This window comes from Schistocerca serialis, chromosome 2, assembly GCF_023864345.2.
Source record: "Schistocerca serialis cubense isolate TAMUIC-IGC-003099 chromosome 2, iqSchSeri2.2, whole genome shotgun sequence".
NCBI lineage: Eukaryota > Metazoa > Arthropoda > Insecta > Orthoptera > Acrididae > Schistocerca > Schistocerca serialis.
In genome coordinates this window covers 590,622,259-590,644,479 of record NC_064639.1, presented here as the reverse complement: position 1 = coordinate 590,644,479, position 22,221 = coordinate 590,622,259, and the positions used below count along the sequence as shown (strand labels likewise).

The following is a 22,221-nucleotide window of genomic DNA, read 5'->3' as shown; positions in this document are numbered from 1 at the left end:
AGGGTAATCACAATCCTTACCTATACTGATTGATTCACCTGCTGCTACAGATCAGTTTTATGCTGCCAGTGCCGGCCGCGGTCGCCGAGCGGTTCTAGGCGCTTCAGTCCGGAACCGAGCGACTGCTACGGTCGCAGGTTCGAATCCTGCCTCGGGCATGGATGTGTGTGATGTCTTTAGGTTAGTTAGGCTTAAGTAGTTCTAAGTTCTAGGGGACTGATGACCTCCGATGTTAAGTCCCATAGTGCTCAGAGCCATTTGAACCATTTTTATGTGGCCAACACTACGTCTGAATCAGGAACGGTGACCAGCGGGCGAAAATCATATAATCGATCTGAGTCCCCAGCTCTGGGCGACTGTTAGCAAACGGAATCATACTGCGAAGAATACCAGTGAAGAGTAGCCATGAGCTACACAGTAGTTTTGGACCAAGATATTCCCAACTTCTGCCATGCTTATCCAAGTGCCTCGAATCTTTCATTGAGTAATTAGTCGTGTAGTCATATAGTTTTTGGATGTCTCTGTAAATATTTTCCGTTTCTTTCGTAAACAGTTCAGCAACGTTGCCTTGTAATGTGTGTTTCACTATCGGAACCAACGAGATACAAAAATGGAAAATGTTGAAGTAAGAACTTTCCAGTACACAGCCCAATGAAAAAATTAATAAATAATTCGCCACGTTTATGTGCTGAAATAATTTCATAAACAAAATTTGTACACTACGTCTAAGTTGTCTTCGTATAGTTTGCCAGTCATTGTCAGACATTTTGGCATTGTGCTTCTCGTCTCCTAACGGAACTGGTCAACAACATTCTTCTATCATGTGGGGGTAGCATACAACGACAACGGTAGGTGCAACTGAATGACCTTACATATACATACATTTTCAATGCGTTACATACTGGAAAGTTGTTACTTCCATGCTTCCAATTTTGATATTTTCCGTTTATTTCGTTGTTTATAATGAACTGTTTACGAAAGATCAAGTACTATAAACAGAACAAACTTACAGACACATCCAACTGTATCACAACACCTCTAATTACACAAAGAAAGATTGTAGACACTTGGATAAATATACCAGCAGTATGGTATATCTTGCTCCAAAAATACTGTGTAACTCATTGTCAATCGTCACTCGTATTTTGTACAGTTTATTCCATTTGCTAACAGTCACTCAAGGCTTTGAGGAAGAAATTATACCGATTACGTGGCTGTCGCCTGTCTGGATACCGTTCCTGATACAGAAGAAGTGCAGGTTGCGTAAAATGGATCGGTAAGGTCAGCTGAATCCCCATTTATATAGACCTCGAAATAAAATGCAAACTAAAAAAAAAGACAAAAAAAGACATTAGTCGATATTAGTCTTCTTTAAGTCATGTCAACCATTTCGTGATAAGCTTTCGTGCAATTTTAGATGCAACTTTTCAGCTGAGATTATAGTGGCATTCTTTTTCGCACTTTCCCTACGTTTGCTTTCTAATTGAAAGATACTGAAGGTCAGAGTTTGTGTTCCACGTCTGACAATTCACACGTCATACATTGCGTAATACTCTACAGCCAAACCTTCATTGGAGAAATAGCATATAGCCCCAGTTCATGTATGCTCTGTGTCACTACACAGCTCCACCTTTGTCTAACAGTAAATATATATTTGAAAGTATCTTATAAACGTCAGAAACAACTCGCGACATATTGCATAAAAACCGCATTTATCGTTTCAGGCAAAAAATGGTTCAAATGGCTCTGAACACTATGCGACTTAACTTCTGAGGTCATGAGTCGCCTAGAACTTAGAACTAATTAAACCTAACTAACCTAAGGACATCACACACATCCATGCCCGAGGCAGGATTCGAACCTGCGACCATAGCGGTCGCTCGGTTCCAGACTGTAGCGCCTAGAACCGCACGGCCACTCCGGCCGGCTGTTTCAGGCAAAGAAGAGATATCTTCGTGACAGCTCTACGAGCGTGAGCAGAATTTCTTCTAACGCTACTTAAATTTTACGCTGCTGTGCATGAGAGTTTCGAATCTTTTCTCACACAGTAGTCACTTTTATGATCAGTTGGCAATATACTGAATCTAGACTGTTGTGCCTCTAAAGATGTCAGCCGTTACTTCGTAGCTTGAGATGGTGATGTCACCTGGGTCTCCACCGATACCTTCATTCGGTATTGGCACAGAGCTCTGTCTGAGATGATTTACAGGCCAAATGGAAAAGCATGGGAGGAAAGCATAAGCAAAGACATCTTATGGCGAATACATCCCCGTCCTTAATTTAAGATAGCGGTTAAGTCTACAAGAATGGCAAGAAATCTCACAAAGATACGGAAGAGAAACGGTCTACTTTATTTTCATTTACCTTTATCCCGTGCCTACACGGGGGTGGCATGGTTATTATCAGATGCGGCACTGTTAATGTAATGTTAGAGGACAGCCAGATGCCGTTCTGTCTGCATGTACTGTTATCCATCTGAAAGAATGCAAATTGTTCCTAAATGTTCGCAAATCGTAGAACTGAGGCGGAATGTGAGTACCAGCCCAGCATTCACTTCGTCGGATGTGGCAAACCGCCTACAAACCACAACCAGATTGGTCGACACACTGGACCTCGTCGTTAATCAACAGGGGGCTTCGATCCTGACCGGCAGGCGCGCCCGAGTCCCGAAAGCGGCGTACTAACGTGAGCGGCTATCCGCTCGGGTACTTAAGAGAAGCGATATTTTTATTATTTCACAATGCAGAGCTCGAGCACCATATATGTAGTCAGTCAACAATCCTATTGGTATTTACATTTCGCCATTGCTGCATCTGGTTCCACGCTATACAGATTATTGCTACTGTTAGTTGATGGCTAACCTCTGGGAGCGATATTCTGTGTCAAACAGTAGGTTTCCTCTACTGAAGTGGTCAACTACAGGATACACAGAGTTCCTCGTGCCCAGTTGACGGTCCATTAAGCTGCCTACGAGGATTCTAGTCGAAAGAATCTCACCCCGGTGTGGGCTATACTACGACTTATTATCATGAAATAGCGAACGCCCATTCAGGTACACCAACTCCGACTTCCGCAACAAATGGATGGCTATCACACCGTACGGTTGTAGAAGAGACGGGAGCTTATACAAGTAAGACCCAGAAACGAATTCGTTGGATCCGTTATGCAGAGAACCAGCCGGGCGAGTGCCGCCGTGAACCGTTAATGTGACCTCCAGTAGCGGCATAATTTGTGTTGCGTTGCTGAACTGTGTTAGCAACTCGCCGTGCTGCGGGTATTATTAACCCATAAGCGTTCTAGTGTGGTCCTGGAGAACTCCAGGCGTGTGAACGAAACAACAGATGGCTTTTGTGTTCCTGGTATTTCTCAGTGAAGTTATGCCGTTTAACGTGGAGTGTTTCCTGTCATAGTTTCTGAGATAAACAGGTCTCACATACCCCGCCAAATTTTGACGTAAGTTATTTTTCATTCTTTCTATTAGTGTTTTGTGCGATTGAAGTCTCGGCGTACTTCGAAGTGAGTAAAATATCAATGAGAATCTTAATATTTATGTATGTATGCATTATTTTTCAGGATGACATCATACAAGCGTTAACAGCTGACGGGTTAGAGAGAATAGTGAATGATCCTGCGTTTTTGCAGTCTGTTTAGGGGAGCACAGTAGACGTGGAAGAATTTCTGTCAAGTGATCATGATTCTACATCTGAAATGACGTCAGAAGGTAGGTGTGAAGAATCAGATGAAGAGGGGTGTTATATGACTTCTGCTGACAAGAGCGTTTTTGGAAAAAGCTGTGCTACATGTGGTCACAAGAAGCTCCTCCTACAACTCGTATCCTCGGTCACAATACAGTTGGTCACCTTCCAGGCGCTAGATGCGAAGTAAAAATGCTTGATTCAAGGGACATATTATCTGCTTCGTAATTGCTCATTTCTGAAGATTTATTACAAATAATACTCACCAATACAAACATCAAAATACATAACATGTCAAACAAATACAGAGCGCCTCAACCAGCATTTACAAAACCGTTAGATGTAATAGAATTGAGAGCGTTTCTAAATCTGCTATATTTGTCTGGAATAATGAAATCTAATCATGATAATGATGTTGGACTTTTTGCTACTGATGGGACTGGTCGTGATGTGTTTCAGCCAATATTACTATTCATACATTTTTATTCATTTTGCCTTGCTTGCGATTGGACTGTGCTACTAAAAGGGGTGCTAGGAAGGCTGACTTGCAGCGATTCGAGATGTATGGGAATTTTTTATACAGTTTTATCAAAAGTTTTATAATAGAAGATCAAACGTAATAACTGACGAAATGCTAGTATCTTTCCGGGAAAGGTGCAAATTTCGCGTGTATATGCCTTAGAACCCAGCCATATACGGCTTCAAAACTATGTGCTTTTGTACGAGTGTAATCCCAAAAGTAAAGTCTCTTATTTTTTTATAAGTACATAGACCTGTTTATTTCTACAATGATTTACAGCTTGAACATTTAGCTATTTTTCGAAATAATGACCTTTTCTGTCGATGCATTTTTATAGACGCTGTGGCAGTTTTTGTATGCCCATGTCATACCAGCCGCCATGCTGTTGAGAAAGTTATGAACCTCTTCTTTCACCTCATCGTCGGAGGTGAATCGCTGGGATCACAATTAACGCTGACAGGTACTGTGAGACTCTGAAAAACCTCGAACGGGTAATTCAGAACCGGAGAAGAGGAATGTTGCGCAAAGGCGTACACATTCTCCATGACAATGCTCGTCCACACATCGCTCGGCAAATCGTTGCTCTCCTACAACACTTTCAGTGGAACATAATCACCCACCCACCCTATAGTCCTGACTTGGCGCCCAGTGAGTATCACCTGTTCCCTAGGTTAAAAGAACATTTGGCCGGAAAGCGATTCAGCTCCGACGACGAGGTGAAAAAGGAAATTGATAACTTTCTGAACAGCAAGGCGGCGACCTGGTATGACATGGGCATACAAAAACTGCCACAGCGTCTACAAGAATGCATCTAAAGGAACGGTGATTATTTCGAAAAATAGCTAAATGTTCAAGCTGTAAACTGATGTAAACCACTGTAGAAATAAACAGGTCTATGTACATATAAAAAATGGGAGACCTTACTTTTTTGATTACCATCGTAATGCGCGAACATTCTATTTATGTAATGCATTTGTCTACACAGGTAGAAGTATAAATGCAAGCACATTATCAATTCCAACACAGGATGTTCTGAAATTAGTAACACCAATTGAGGGAAGCAACAGAAGTGTGACAGTAGACAACTGGTTCGTGCTGCTTGAGCTCTCTCTGATCAAATGAAAGCCAAAAACTTGACTGTCTTAAGTACTCTGGAGGTAAATAAACCGCAGATTCTAGAAGAATTCAAACCAGACAGGAAGCGCCCTGCAGAATCTGCATTATTGCGGCGTAACGAAGAAAAGACAATTTGTACTTATGTTCCTTGGAAAAGTAGAGTTGTTTTGTTGTATTGATTTGTGCACCACCATCAATAACTTAGTACTCGAAAGAACAACTTGCCAGGTAAAATAAATGCATAAATAAATAAATAAATAAATAAACCTGAAGTGATCATTTACTACAATGTCACAAAAAGCAGGAGTGGATGCAGTGGACCAACCTTCGATATCACGGCGAACACACAGACAGTTAGTGTCTGTATTTTATGCCATTTAAAACATAGTAAGAGTCAATGCTACCATCTTATTTCAGTGCATAGAAAGAATTGATGAAACTGATTATTTAAAAAGAATATAATCGCTACAAAGTTTCGCAATGGATTTAGTGAAACCCCACATACAACGTCGAGATGTCCAATCCCCTTACTTGTGAACTGAGAGATGTTCTTATTAAACTTAGTTGAACTCCGCTTGCCTCAATATCTTCTGAGCCAGAACGCCAGAGAAATTGCAGACAAGAAAATCCAAATAGTGTATGAAAAATGCTCAAAACATGTTTGTCCCGGGCACAGATTTTCACTGTGCCAAAATTGCTCGTAATCTTATCTACAATGTGTAAAAACGTTTACAATATTCAATTATAAACCAAAATAAAATTTCTTTAAATTACAGTTTCGTTTTATTTACTGGGGCACTTCACGACAACAAAAAATTGTTCAAATTGCTCTCAGCACTATGGGACTCAACTTCTGAGGTCATTAGTCCCCTAGAACTTAGAACTAGTTAAACCTAACTAACCTAAGAACATCACACACATCCATGCCCGAGGCAGGATTCGAACCTGCGACCGTAGCGGTCTCACGGTTCCAGACTGCAGCGCCTAGAACCGCACGGGCACTTCGGCCGGCACTTCACGACAGCACTAGTGTTAGTGTAAGACCATTTCATTAGAGTAGTTAACGGTCAAAAACTGTCGGTTTATGCTTAATCAACGTTCTTATTCAGTAGGCCTATGCTGCGCGGGTAACAGGAAAAGGTGTGACAACGAAGGATTATTTGGACCCGATCAAATTATGAATTTCGTCATGTAATCTCCAAACAAACGGAACAGCACAGGTTTACAGAAGTGTGTAAGAACAGGAAGATACCAATATTTACGAATCGCTGCTTTGACGCGCAGCCGACTGTTGCTTCAGTCACGAAGAGTGCTACGTAACCTCTCGATCACGACCGCCACGTGCAGTGTACAGCTGCTGCAAGTGCAGAAGATGTTTATCTCGAGTACACTACTTAGGTTCCTTGTGGCAACAAGAGGTAGGACCGGGTAGGCGATGGGAAGCAAATCGTCGACATACACAACGACGCAATGGACTTGACAGTATTGTAAATCTGATCAATGCAGTGGTAGCACTTAGCAAACCGAGCATCAAGATGTCTGTAGCAACGTTTACAAAAAAATCACTATTTTGCTAGGAAGTAAAAGTCGGTATTTTAGAGGGAGAAATTATGAACGCTGCTGCAATAAGACTCACTAAAATGCAAGCATATGAGATACGCAGCGTTTAGTGGAAAATTTATCATCGAAGTTTGAGACCTAAGTACCATTACTTTCAAAACACCGTGGAGGAGAATTGTCTGGTAAGAAAACGAGAGCATTCGTTAGTAGAAGATGAGAGCATTTGCCCGCGAATGGCAAAGGTCCCGAGTTCGAACCTCGGTCCGGCACACAGCTTTCTTATCTGCCAGGAAGTTCCATTCATTAGGTACTTGCAGGAATATGCAACAGATAACAAATAAATAATCACGACTTTGTTTCATGTCAACCCACAACAATATTATTATGTGGTTCAGAAGAAAAGGCGCGCATATTCGCTAGGAAATGACGTAAACTGTTACTGGAACTGGTGTTTACTGGTTTCAAGAATTCTCACCAGACTTAACACAGTGTACGGGTTAGAGGTATACCGAGGCATATTTATCTGTTGCAAGCGACGTTAGTTACAGGTAATTTCAGGTAAAACAATGGGCAGTTGCGAAATTTGAAATAGGTTTAGAAGAGAAGCCTACGTAGAATGTGTAATATCTCTTTATATTCGATGAATTATTCAGATACAATTCTACCCTTGAATGACTTTTACTAATTTTCTATCTTCATACTCGCAGAATCCATGCGAAAAGAAGTTCGTACAATAGCTATGCCATGAGCGCATAAGTATTATTTGTAGCACTCTCTCTGGTAGTTGCTAAAAAAAAAAAAAAAAAAAAAAAAAAAAGAGAGAGGGAGCTTCCGAGATTGTCTTCGTGCCGATTAGCCTGAGCTTGGTTTGGAAGAACTGTAATCTGATTATTGAGATTTATGACAGAAGATAACTGAGACGAAACTGTACGATTAAAAAGGAAATATATATAGATTGCTCCTTCAAATAAAAGGTGTGTATTGGAAATTTGAGAATTAATGATGTTTGTCGATATATTGCGTAGTTGTTAATCAGAAGGGAACTTCCGAAAGACTGGATACGAACCTGCATTTAATAATCCAAGAGCTCCATTACTTCTTCGGAAGGTTAAACTTCATCAAAGCCAAATATCCGCTTGATATGAGGTTTCCCGACTGATTATACAACGCTCCCAAAATTACGAGGCATTTTATTTGTACAGATTAGCAGACTGCCGCAAAGCACGAGCCTGCAGAGAAGAAGAATCATTTTGAGTGACTGAGGTATGACTGTGTTTCCTAACATGAATGATTGATTGCTCGAACGAGTTGAGAGCTACAGAATTACGTAGAAAAGAAGGAAAAAAAATTACAAATGACACACTGTGACTAACGTCATGGCGCCTTTTACTTGACGATAGGTGCAGCGCTAGTGCTGGAAGAACGAGACAACACACAAAACGTTCAGTACGATCTACATTTTCAGTATCATAAATCTAACACTGTGAAGACGATGCATAAGCAGTTACCGTACTCTTGCTATTGGCGTCCCTATTACTTGAATTCATATCCCCAGAAACTACGGTACATATCCGGCCAAGAGATCTATTTCCTTCCTGATTAGAAAAGATTATCATCTTTAGCTATGAGTTGAAAATGTGCCGCTTTGATTGAACCACATGGTAGAATGGTTTGCATTTGGCTTATGAGAATAATCTCGAAGGATGCGTACCCACTTTATATGTATCGCACATTCCGTGTGGTTTCAAAATTGGACGTCCTGAGTTCCCCCACGAATCTGTGCACACTTTAATGAAAACTGTGTTGTGTTCTCCTGTATTCCATACTTCCGGTGCAAACTGAAGATGTATTATCAGGCATATCATATTGCTGCTGATGTCCACAACCGTTACTTAGTTTACATTTCACCGAGCGAGGTGGCGCAGTGGTTAGCACACTGGACTCGCATTCGGGAGGACGACGGTTCAATCCCGTCTCCGGCCATCCTGATTTAGGTTTTCCGTGATTTCCCTAAATCGTTTCAGGCAAATGCCGGGATGGTTCCTTTGAAAGGGCACGGCCGATTTCCTTCCCACTCCTTCCCTAACCCGAGCTTGCGCTCCGTCTCTAATGACCTTGTTGTCGACGGGACGTTAAACACTAACCACCACCACCACTTAGTTTACATTTCCCGTCAAGTACTACTGAAAATGTCTAACGGACTTAACTACACTGACTCGTAAGAAACATCGAGCAACACACGGGAACCTCATTCACCTCATTCACCGTCCGCAGCTCTTGGTCGTGCGGTAGCGTTCTCGCTTCCCACGCCCGGGTTCCCGGGTTCCCGGGTTTGATTCCCGGGGGGTCCGAGATTTTCTCTGCCTCGTGATGACTGGGTGTTGTGTGCTGTCCTTAGGTTAGTTAGGTTTAAGTAGTTCTAAGTTCTAGGGGACTTATGACCATAGATGTTAAGTCCCATAGCGCTCAGAGCCATTTTTGAACCTCATTCACCGAACACTTTCAACAGTCTCTTCTACGCACGGTGAGCCATGAGCAGCTCGTAGTTTTATGGTCCTAGTTTTCACGAGTATAATTTCGAAAGGACTTTATCAAACATCACAGATCCAACCTCGAAGACACCTACCTCATCAACGCTTCTTCTGACAGGTAAAAGAAAGGACAAGGAACATCTGTTTATTTAAGCGTGCCACATTGGTAGGTGCTTAGACTTATATTAACAGCATTAAATCGCAACAAAGGAAAGAGCAGGTAATTACCGTTAAGGGATACACATCTTTAAATGATTTCTAATAGCAACTCATCACTCATCTCTTTGAAGTAATTTACAGTGATATATAAATATTTGTCCCCTATTAGCATAGTGTTTCGTTGTTGTTGTTATTGTTGTTGTTTTGCTATGATGGTGGTCTTGATTCGGAAGTCCGCTGCAGAGTCAAATGGTTCAAATGGCTCTGAGCACTATGGGACTTAACATCTGTTGTCATCAGTCCCCTAGAACTTAGAACTACTTAAACCTAACTAACCTAAGGACATCACACACATCCATGCCCGAGGCAGGATTCGAACCTGCGACCGTAGCAGTCGCGCGGTTCCGGACTGAGCGCCTAGAACCGCTAGACCACCGCGGCCGGCCCCGCTGCAGAGTCCCTTTCTCTCTTCATAACTACAGCAACCCACACACTTTTGAATCTCTTTACTGTATTCAAGCCTTGATCGCCTTTTACCGTAGTACACCCAGACTTACCTTCACTGCCAAACTTGAAATCCCTTGGCACCTAGCAACCACACCTGTCAGTCTATCCCTTCATTTAATCTTGTGCCATCAATCTATTTTATCCTCGGTCGAATTCAGTGCCTCCTCATTAGATATCTGATCTACCGATCAGTTTAAAAGCTTCTATTCTCGATTTGCCTATACCGTTTGTTGTTCACGTTTCACGTAAGATACATTTTGCGCAAATACTTTCGAAAAATATTTTTTGACAATTATGTTTATGCTACGTGTTTATATATGTACCAGTAACCACCAACACGGTTTGGAAGAGCAACATAAAACGGCTTCAGCCAGCGGCAAGACCCCTTCCCCCCCCCCCCCCCCCCCCCCGCCCCATACCCCTTCCTCCGGTCCATCCTGTTATTGTGATCAGGAAGAACATAATGAAGTAGGTGATTACAAAGGACGTCTTACATACAGAAGACGAATGTTGGATAAATATGTTGCGCTACTACGTCTTCCGGGAGCATCTAGGTCTTTGGCGTTGGCGTTAGTGGTTCTCTAACAGGGAGTCCGTGACACTGCTGTCCGCCAATCCGCATGCAGTCAGAAAAGCACCTTCGTGTTCTTCGAGCGTAAGCCTATATCTCTGTCTCTTACTGCTGAGTCTAAAATAAGAGTTGGCTGTTCTAGAACAGTGGAACTGAGTGGTACGGACGAAGAGGTAATAACGTACAGCGGCACACCATGCCAGTTGGATTTCACAAGATGCTGATATTACACGTAGACAGACGTACTGCAAGGCATTGTGGAAAACATTCTGGAAGTCAGTGTACAGATATTCCTGGATACGTTCCAAAAATAATTCATTCATTGTCCTATGAAAGGAAACATCGAGTTTGTGTTCAGTGTCACATCGACGTCGGTATTTTAGGGACTGAGCGCTATAGGAGCTGGACCAGCAGAAATAGATGAATAGTCGATTACTCTTTTAAGTGTGTCGTGAGGGAAATAACAGAAAACTTAAATCAGAATGGCGAAGTGGGAATATGAAACCCCTGCCTGCCAAATACGTGTCAGCTGCCTTGTTCGCGAAGTTGATCCTATGATTGCAAGGCTTTAGGTATGTAATTCTTTCAAAATAACATAAAAAGGAATTGTGCCAATGGAGGGGGCGGACACGAAAGTCCTTGCCCTATGACGAATATTGACATTAATGGAGTTACAGCGAAACGTTGGCTTGTGTGGTGTAACACAATACATCAGCAGTGGACGGAGAGCCAATTTCTAGTTATGGTATGCTGAATAATGTAGGACAAGCAGTGAAAAAAGGTACTATGAGTACCGCATGAAGTACACACGAATGTGTTGACTGTATGAATGATTAGGATATTCACAAGAGATAGGGACATTGATGGCAGAGTATGAAACAAATCAGAGGTAACAATTATTATATGTTAACTAATATTAATATATATTATATATTATGAATTATATATATTAACTGATATTAAAGGTAATATCCCAGTGACACAGGCTTCATACCAGCTTGATGTATTACTTTCAGAGTAGAAAACCGATTGTTTATTCGATCCCCAGGCAGTCATAGAACTATTTCTTTCCCTTGAGATGATTTTCAATCAGAAAAATACTACGTGGAAAACATCAAGTTGTATTATGTCTTGAGTTCCGTGCTAATTTCAGATGTCACGATAAATAACTTCGTGATCAAGTTCACAGGTGCAAGGAAACCAAGAGTGTATTATCTCCAACAACCGAACAACCTACATCTATAGCTGTACTTATCAAGACAACTTGGGGTGAATAGCGGAGGGTACTTTGTGTACTACTGTCACTGTCGCCTTTCCTATCCCAGTCGCGAATGGTTCGCGGCAAGGCCTCTGAGTGGGCTCGAGTCTCCCTAATTTTATCTTCGTGGCATTGTCGCGGTGCGCGCACACACACACACACACACACACACACACACACATATATATATATATATATATATATATATATATATATATATATATATATATACTCCTGGAAATGGAAAAAAGAACACATTGACACCGGTGTGTCAGACCCACCATACTTGCTCCGGACACTGCGAGAGGGCTGTACAAGCAATGATCACACGCACGGCACAGCGGACACACCAGGAACCACGGTGTTGGCCGTCGAATGGCGCTAGCTGCGCAGCATTTGTGCACCGCCGCCGTCAGTGGCAGCCAGTTTGCCGTGGCATACGGAGCTCCATCGCAGTCTTTAACACTGGTAGCATGCCGCGACAGCGTGGACGTGAACCGTATGTGCAGTTGACGGACTTTGAGCGAGGGCGTATAGTGGGCATGCGGGAGGCCGGGTGGACGTACCGCCGAATTGCTCAACACGTGGGGCGTGAGGTCTCCTCAGTACATCGATGTTGTCGCCAGTGGTCGGCGGAAGGTGCACGTGCCCGTCGACCTGGGACCGGACCGCAGCGACGCACGGATGCACGCCAAGACCGTAGGATCCTACGCAGTGCCGTAGGGGACCGCACCGCCACTTCCCAGCAAATTAGGGACACTGTTGCTCCTGGGGTATCGGCGAGGACCATTCGCAACCGTCTCCATGAAGCTGGGTTACGGTCCCGCACACCGTTAGGCCGTCTTCCGCTCACGCCCCAACATCGTGCAGCCCGCCTCCAGTGGTGTCGTGACAGGCGTGAATGGAGGGACGAATGGAGACGTGTCGTCTTCAGCGATGAGAGTCGCTTCTGCCTTGGTGCCAATGATGGTCGTATGCGTGTTTGGCGCCGTGCAGGTGAGCGCCACAATCAGGACTGCATACGACCGAGGCACACAGGGCCAACACCCGGCATCATGATGTGGATAGCGATCTCCGACACTGGCCGTACACCACTGGTGATCGTCGAGGGGACACTGAATAGTGCACGGTACATCCAAACCGTCATCGAACCCATCGTTCTACCATTCCTAGACCGGCAAGGGAACTTGCTGTTCCAACAGGACAATGCACGTCCGCATGTATCCCGTGCCACCCAACGTGCTCTAGAAGGTATAAGTCAACTACCCTGGCCAGCAAGATTTCCGGATCTGTCCCCCATTGAGCATGTTTGGGACTGGATGAAGCGTCGTCTCACGCGGTCTGCACGTCCAGCACGAACGCTGGTGCAACTGAGGCGCCAGGTGGAAATGGCATGGCAAGCCGTTCCACAGGACTACATCCAGCATCTCTACGATCGTCTCCATGGGAGAATAGCAGCCTGCATTGCTGCGAAAGGTGGATATACACTGTACTAGTGCCGACATTGTGCATGCTCTGTTGCCTGTGTCTATGTGCCTGTGGTTCTGTCAGTGTGATCATGTGATGTATCTGACCCCAGGAATGTGTCAATAAAGTTTCCCCTTCCTGGGACAATGAATTCACGGTGTTCTTATTTCAATTTCCAGGAGTGTATATATATATATGTATATATATATATATATATATATATATATATATATATATATATATATATGGTGAAGCGAAATTCGCGCACTCGGACTTCGCGGCGCGACTCCTCACATACCAGTGATAAAAAAATGTCTCTCACAAAATTTCACCCAGCGTGTACATCCCAGAAAAAGGGCGTAAAAGAGTGACAATATGGCAACACTGTGACCTCATGTATGTTAAGTACATCTCTCAGCACATGTTAATCTGCTGTACTGTTAGTGCAGTGGATAGAGTTTGGGGTTAGCAAGCAGGGGGTTAATGGTTCGATCCTGCGTTGAGGTATATGTTTTTTAGTTGGTAAATGTTGTCCAGGTGGTGCGGTATCTGCCATCTAAATCGACAAGTCATTGCAGCGGGTCCTCTAGAAAACATTTGCACTAACATACTACAATCGTAGAAATGGAAGATAGGTCAGCTTTGAAAAATGCCCTTTCTACGTCGTGGGCCTGAATTTATTCCCACCACTTCATCTACTAGATGCGAAACCTGTTTTCTTTGTGCCCTCCTCCAATGGTCCCATAGGTTAGTACCAACTATTATTCTTGCCTCATTCAGCTCCATTACATTTCGTTAGTGCCTTACATCACCAGTAGGACTAGGAATATGCTTTGTGAATCATGTCCAAACTCGGTTCCTATATGTACGTGTTTCAATATTGAGTCTGGTAACCGCATGCATTTTAGTATGTATCAAAATGCATTATTATTATCATCATCATTATTATTATTATTATTCTATCAATGGGATTGTGAAAACATCACGTCTGTTACCGTTAGGGAAACAGTGTAATTCGAAACCGAATATTTCACAATTAGTGCTGTCGGGATGAATCATGGAGGGCAATGTTTTTCAAAGGTGTAGAGTGTTAGGTGGAACAGCGCGCAGGACTGATGGCGTATTTATACTGTATGCGCTGTCCACCAGACAGGGACTAGTTGCGAGCGGAGTAACGAGCCTGTGACAGACACCAATGTATATGCATAAACGTATACAATTTTCTCAGCGTAAACCTCTAAACCGCGGTGACAGATGTACTGCATACACAAACGATGAATATGTGGATATGCTTCTGGTCCTTGGCGCATCTGATACCGGGCTGGTGGTGCTGCTCGTGAATATGCTGTTAGATATCCTCGTTACTGCTATCCAGATAAAAATGTTTCGTCGTTTGGAGCTGCCCCTTCGGGAGTCACGTTCTCACATTCCACCTTCGCGTGACAGAGGTCATCCACGGACTCGCCGTACTCCAGCTGCTGAGGAAGCTATTCTGGAGGTCATGCACCAAGAACCTCAGCGAAGTCCATGTAGCGTAGCAAGGCAGCTGCGTGTCTCGCAACACACGGTTGTCAACGAGCTGCACGAGCATGGGCTGCACCCCTATCATTATTCTTCAACTTAACACCTGCATCGTGCAGATTGCCATCAGCGGATACAATTCTGTGAATGGTTCCAACAACAGGAAGGATGAAGCAGCATTCACTCGTTAGGGTGTCGTCAATATGCACAGTGCGCACCATTGGTGTGAGGTTAACCCGCAAGTCACCTGCGATCAAGGATATCAAGTTCGCTTCGGTATCAACGTCTGGGTCGGAATATTGGGCGACAGGTGTTTGAGCGTTTACATGTTTCCTGACCGGTTACCTGCACGAAGGTATCATGCATACCTCTCAAACTGTTTGCTTGACGCTCTGGAAGACGTTCCACTACATGTTCGTCAGAGAATATGGTTCCAACGTGATGGTGCACCTCCACACTCTGGAATTGATGTGCGACAGTATTTGGACAGAACACTTCCAGGAAAATGGCTCTGACATGGAGGTCCCGTTGTATGGCCACCACGTTCACCTGACCTAAATCCCCTGGATTTCTTCCTGTGGTGACACCTGCAGGAGCACGTGTACTCTACTCCGCCGACGAATGAGGAACAATTGGTGGCTCGTGTTCATGCTGTTCTTGTTACTGTGGACGCAGCTTTGCTCCGAAGGGTTCAGAGCTGTAAGATCCGGCGGGTTGCGCAATGTTTGGACGTGCAGGGAGGTCCCCTTGAGCATCTGTTGTTCTGGGGACAACGTATTCTGTTGTGAAGGTGTTGCAATAATTAATGTGGACATTATTATTGTCACTCGTTGATAATTTCAGACATCTGAGTGCCCATATTACATGTAGTATAAACGACAACAAGATGTTGTGTTATTGTACTGTGTTATCATCTTTAGCATCTCGAAATTGATGTCGTTTTTTGTAGCTTTCCTGTCCTATGAGAGGTCATTTGTTTCAACTGTCTATTTCTTATTTGTCTGATCACATATTTGTGATGTTCAGCGTTGCAAAATGTTGTAAATTTAGGATACAGAATGAAATTAGCAAATAAAAAAAATGCACCCTTATCTAGGATCGAACCCTCGATCTCCTGCACGCTAAACCTAAACTTAATCCACTGTACCAACTGTAGAGCACGACTGACAAATCTTGACAGATGTAGTTACCATACATTTGGTTACATTGTTGCCAGATTGCCACTCTTTAACGTCCTTTTTCTGCGGATGTACTCATCGGACGAAGTTTTGTGAGACACATTTATTTATCGCTGGCACGTGAGGAGCTGCGCTGCGATGCCCGAGTGCGCGAATTTTGCTTCACCCTGCAATTATTCATCTTCGATACTCTGAAACAAATCTCTTCTACTGCAAGTTCTTTGCCTTCCATATTTTGGGAACTGGTAGTGTTGACGTGAAGAAGAAAAAAAAAGTCCCGTAAACATGCTCTCTAAAATGTATTCCTTTGAGCTATGAGCACTTGTTCATCTTTGCTACTTTGAAACACAACTCTTCTAATGATCAAGTGCTCATAACTTTAAAAGTATGTGTTTTAGAGCAAATGTTTGCTGGACATTTTTTCTTATTTTGGCCCATACTACCACTTCTCAAAATATGGAAAGCAAAGAACTTGCAATAGAAAAGATTGTTTCACAGTATCGTAGATGAAAAATTGCTCGTACCTCCTAAGGTATGCGTTGTCGACCCTATGTTCACTGAGACTTTTTTCCTTCTAGTATCGTGTACTATCAACTGTATGTGTTTACACCATTAACTATGATACACCCTGTACATCGCTGTATGTACATAATAGCAAGCAATATCTTTGTTAACTCTCTACGAACGTGCACCCTTGGAACTCTAACAATAAACCTCACCATGATGCAGAACGCCTTCCTTGCAACATCTGCCACTGCCGGTGGTTAATCATCTCCGTGACGCTTTCGTGCTGACTAAATGAACCTGTGAACTGCTACTGTTCCTTGGAGCTTCTTTATTTCCTCTATCAACCTGTCTACTATGGATTCCAGACTGACGAGCAATATTAAACTAGTGATAGAACGAGTGTTATTTCGACCAGGGTTTCCCAAATTGTGCTCCACAGAACCCAGGTGACCTGGGGAAGTGAATAAGCGCTCCGGGAAAAATTATTAGTGTGAATGCCTTTTTCAACATTTTTTCTTATTTTTAAACATTTTATTAAGATTTTTGTGTTATTCGCTATGATTTAGGATTGAAGTATTCACTGAATAAAGTAAGTTTTTCTCATTCTTTAAAAAACTTGTTCGCCTTTAAAATGAACAAGGTGTTGCATAAAAGTACCAGGATTTCCTAAGTGTTCCGTCAAACTAAATGTTTGGGAATCCCTGTCGTAAGCTACTTCCTTTGTTGATGTACTGCCAACGGCCTTGCCACGGTGGTAATACCTGTTTCCGTCAGATACCAAAATAAGCATTGTCGGGCTTGGATGGGTCACCGTCCGGGTCTGCCGAGTGTTATTGGCAATCAGGGTGCACTCAGCCCTTGTGAGGCCAACTGAGGAGCTACTTGATTGAGAAGTAGGGGCACTGGACGCGAAAACTGAGAGCAACCGGGAGAGCGGTGCGCTGACCACGTGCCCCTCCGTATCTGCATCTGGAGGCGCGTAAGGGCTGACGATGACACGGCAGCAGGTCGGGCCTTTGGGCCTTCAAGGCCTGTTTGTACGGTGTTCGTGTGTTTGTTTGCCGATGGACTACATTTCCTGAGAAGTCTTCCACTGAACCTCAGTCTCATTTTTACTTTTATTTCTCTCTTTCTGTCTCTCTCTCTCTCTCTCTCTCTCTCTGTCTCTCTCTCTCTCTCCCACTCTCACTCTCTCCAACCGTAGATCTAGAAATTCATAATAGGTACTGCAAGTGCCTTGGACTACAAAATCTTATATCGATGAAGATAACCAAGCATAAGACTTTATGCCCCACATATTGCCAAAATCAGTAAATAAACAAATATGTAACATATTATGGTTAGTATTGCACTATATATGCAGAATAAATACGATATGTGATTACTGTAACAGGTATTCGGTTAGTGCACTATACTGTACTAAGAAATAAGTAAGAAATAACCTCAAAACGGCAGTAATATACTAATGAGGCACGTAGCTGCTCCTCAGTTCATAAGCTTTTGTATCTGTTTCGGTATACTGTAACAGTTTGTCTTAAGAAACTATCTGTCAGGTTTCTTACAGTTTCCATTTGAAGAAACAAAGCAGAAAGAGCACATACAGGTTCATAAAATATGATAAGGAGCTACAAGCAAGACCATCTTTTGCGTGCGTCTACTATTTTTCCTGTATTTAGGGAATGAGAGGAGCCGCTTTCGTACCTACGTATTTGTCGGTTTGTCTGCTGTTTCAAGTACCGGTCGCTGCTTCGTTATAAGCTTGCTTGTGCTTTGATCCTGCTTGTTACCTTTTGGCAAGTCAACATAAAAAAGCCAGCTCCTAATACAACACTACCTCAATTGCTGGAAATAGTGAAGCATAAGTAGTAGTGTGAGTGTTAGTCATGAATTCGAGTATAACCATAGATATTTTTATTTCCGTGAAAGTTCGTGGAACGTACTGTTACAGCAAGGTAGAAGTGTGGGTGACCATGTGGGTGATAGTTCAGTGCAGTTTTTGTTATGATTAATTATGGATATAGCAGGCAATGCAGAGTAGGAAGCTAGATAATGACATGTCTTTTTCTCTCGAATAGGACCAAGATGGCTCGATAGACTCGATCTGAAGTGCTGACCAGTACCGTCGGTGTCATACTCCGATACTCGATCAATCAATGCGGAACGACTTACTATTTTACGTGGGACGCCGACGCACGCTCTGGTGATCAAAAACTGTGTGACACAAGTTGGTCTTGCATTGTCTACTACCAGCTATCACTAGAGTAGACAGCACCACAGAAGCGTGTTTTGAGGACGTGAACTGTTATCAGTTATGGTCAACTGCTGTTGTGCCGTTGCGTCCGAACAGAGAGAATGAATCGATTATGTTGCAGTTCCATACGGGATACTGTGCTCCTTGCGTCGCTGCTTCAGAGGGAAGTCCTACACGCTGCACGTCTGTATTGTGTCAGTTGTGGCAAGCATAATAGTTTTCGTGTTAATATAAACATTGTCTTCTCCTAAAGAGCCAGAAATTTGGAGTATATCGTAAAAATTTTTATGAAGTCTTTGTTGCTTTAGAATTTGATGGGGTATCTTTTAATACGTTTCGAATCTCTTGTCTTGGTTTAATTGTTTGATTATAATGCATGTTTTCCTTGCTGTTTTTGTTGAGTGAGTGTGTGTAGCGTATATGTGTGCACGGAATTGTGATTACGTGTGTGAGCGAAATACTGTCAGTGATTTTATTATTTCAAAGATTTTAATTTCTTCAAATTCTGGTCTTCTTGGATAGTAAAAAGTTACCTGATAATAGTCCCTACTTCGAGGGTCTGACTCTCTCTCTCTCTCTCTCTCTTTTTCTTTGCTTTTACGCATACTGACTTCCTGATTGTAATCGATGTACCTTTAAATTTGAAAACCAGTTTTATTTTGAGATTTCATTCTTTACCTTTCGAAAACAGCCTTCCTTGCTTCATTTGTGTTGCTGTTCTCTGACAAACTCTTTCCGGGGTTTTTGCGGTCTTCAGTCCGTATATTGATTTATATAGCTGTCCTTGATAATTTATTCTGTGCAAGTGTCTTCATATCCACTGTAACTTAAGACACATCTGAACCTGCTTCCTGTAATCCAGTCCTGATGTACCTGTATTAACCAATTCTTGATGCATCAGGACGATTACCAGCAGTTGATTCCTTCTTATAGTTAAGTTCCACCACAAATTTATTTTTTCCCGATTTTATTCTGCGTCTCTTGAGCAGTTTTTCGGTCTATCCACCTAATCTTCAGAATTATTCTGTGACACCACATTTCAAAAGCTTGTATCTTCTTCAAATCTGTCTAGTTTATCGACCATGTTTCGCTTCCGTACAAGGTTCCTTCCATACTAACACTTTCAGAAACGCGTCGTAAGATTTAAATTTGTATTGCCTTCTTTTTCTAAACAATATCACTCTCGCTAATACAAGTATGCACTTCATGTTCTCTCAAGTAAGTTAATTTATTGGCCGCTGTTCAGAAAGTCATTACTTGCAGGAGTAAACACGTTGCAACATTTCTTTCCTCGTGCTCCATTGGTGAAATTGCCTTATTGATGATGTTCATAAACAGACTTCTAGTTCTCGTATTCTCCTCTCGTTCCAACAATGCCTCTCTCTTTTACGACTTGCGAAAAAAACTCGGAGCAGCGTACTTCATTCTTTGTGGTTCTCGTAACAAGTTTCTTATCGAACTGAATACGTCATTCACAAAGTGCAGTTTATATTATAGTAATACTACCTTCGGTTTATTAAATTGCTCCGTCCATTGACGTTTGACTACCTAGGTAAAGCAACGCTGAATAGGCAGTGGACAAAAGTGTCTGCTGCGGTATAACGCTTGCACACGCTGCTTCTGTATCTCCGTCATCGATGGCCTCAAACATTGGTTGAGCTTGTAACGGCACAAAGGGAAGATATGGGGCTGCCGTGAGAATGATGGTGGTGATCGTTCCTCTGTTTCCAGTTCTTTACGCATTCTGACTTCCAGAACGACACTTCTTTCCTCAGGAACATCCGGCAGCCAAGACGTCGTCCGTTGCGTAACAACTCGGCCATGAGTTGCCCGCGACCTCGGTTCCCTGTCTTAGGTTGGCTGTAAGCAGGTCGCATAGCTGTGTCGGAGCGAGCAACAGGTACACACTGTTGCCTTCAGGTTCGGTTTCAAATGAGCGTTACTACGCCAAACACGAGTGAGGCGTTATTGTCTCACCGGACGCTTGAAATCGTTTCAACCAGCACATTCAAAGGGCCATCCAAGCTCATTTGCATATCAGCAGTGATAACGAGAACAACTTGCCAATGTATTTTCCCTGCCTGAATGTTTTTGAGCCACGGATGTGTACAGATTAGAGATCCAGTATGCCTTTCATAAATACTGATAACGAGATCGTCTTGCACATCCGTGGAAACGCTTCTCGTAGAATTGATTTGATAATTTCTACAGATGAAGTCTTTTGCCAGTGGTGAAATTAAAATCACAGAATCCTCTAAGCACCGCGAGGAACACTAAATCGATGAAGCTTCAGTTTCGCCTTTGAAACCCAACGTAAAAGGCATGCAAGACAAAAGGCACGCCCCTTGAGTAGTGTCGTCCCTTGACATATGAAGGTATTAATTGAAGCAGCAGTTTTTCGACATCACGAGTCTCCTAGTCCTGATCGAGGAAGCAGTAGATAGTTCTGTCACGTTTCGTTTTACATCTACAGTTTTTTCTTGCATGTTCTCAGAACAATACCTTTTTTTCTCCGCACTGGGAATGGAGGCAGACGAAGAATGTGTCTGTATCTTCAATTTAATTAGAGAAGTTTGATATACATAGTGACTGTCTTTCAGCAAAAGATGTGTATCCCTATGACAAATTCTACGCTTGTATAAATTTCCTCTTGTGATTGCGGTTTCCCCATATCGCTGAATGTGTATTCCGGAAGGGTCCCTCAAGAAGTACACTCCCAGTTTCCTTTTCCAGGCCGACCTAGTGCACCATTTCAAAGAGTTGCTTGTCGACGGGCCGTTAAATTTCACGCTTGCTTCCTTTTTTAGCGTTCCGTACTGCAGTTGGTAAAAAGGGAACCCTTAGGAATCTATGTTCTCTGTCTGTCTGTTCGTCTGTCAGTCAGTCTAGCTATTAAGAACCCTTTTTCCCAGGTACGGGTATAGGTATCAAGCTGAAATTTACGTGGCATGATAAAGTCTGCGGTCTTAGCCATTTAAAATAATTTGGCTTGTAAGACGACGCAATCAAAGGATACGGCCAACCATAAAAAATTTTGAAACTCGCAAACTCACTCACCAGAACCATAAAATTTAGCAAGAAGCCACATCTCAAATTAATTTATTTATTCGTTCGGCATATACAAGGCAAATATTACAGTGTCATTACAATCCACCAGGAAATTACAACACTACACAATGCTACTTATAGTTTTGAGCCAATCTATGGGTAGGTCAGGCAGATAATGTATGTCCTTCAGTTCACCACTATATCCTACCACTTCACACACCAGTAGGTGGTCCATTGTCTGGATTTCACCACATTCACACGCGGGACTCTCCGCAGGTCCCCACTTATTCATTAGATGTTTGCATCTTCCTACGCTTGTTCTAAGACGATTT

At 42.8% G+C, this 22,221-nt stretch overlaps 1 protein-coding gene across 1 annotated transcript in view; it reads left to right on the top strand.

Annotated features, from left to right (window-relative positions):
- The window catches only part of LOC126457614 (glucose dehydrogenase [FAD, quinone]-like), a 223,855-nt gene that overhangs the window by 794 nt on the left and 200,840 nt on the right, over positions 1 to 22,221 (top strand). The gene's annotated exons all lie outside the window — the stretch shown is intronic.